This window comes from Triticum aestivum, chromosome 2D (genome assembly GCF_018294505.1).
Source record: "Triticum aestivum cultivar Chinese Spring chromosome 2D, IWGSC CS RefSeq v2.1, whole genome shotgun sequence".
Taxonomy (NCBI): domain Eukaryota; kingdom Viridiplantae; phylum Streptophyta; class Magnoliopsida; order Poales; family Poaceae; genus Triticum; species Triticum aestivum.
Window position 1 is genome coordinate 561,759,677 of NC_057799.1, and position 234 is coordinate 561,759,910.

The window sequence follows — 234 nt, forward strand, 5'->3', positions numbered from 1 at the left end:
TAGGCTGGAGTTCAAATAAGTTTAAAAAACATTGAAGTGCCCGTGTAACAGATGAGTTCTCGTCCGACACCCTGATACTCCGAAAGATATTGTCCAGTTTGTACACGAGGTGCGTCCAGTTTTCGCCGTGACCCTCTATACTCTTTTGCACATGCTATGCGAGCGAAATGATGATACCATGCCAAGTTCCAACATTTTCAGAGTTCATTTTGTAGTGATTTTCATTTTCACCGT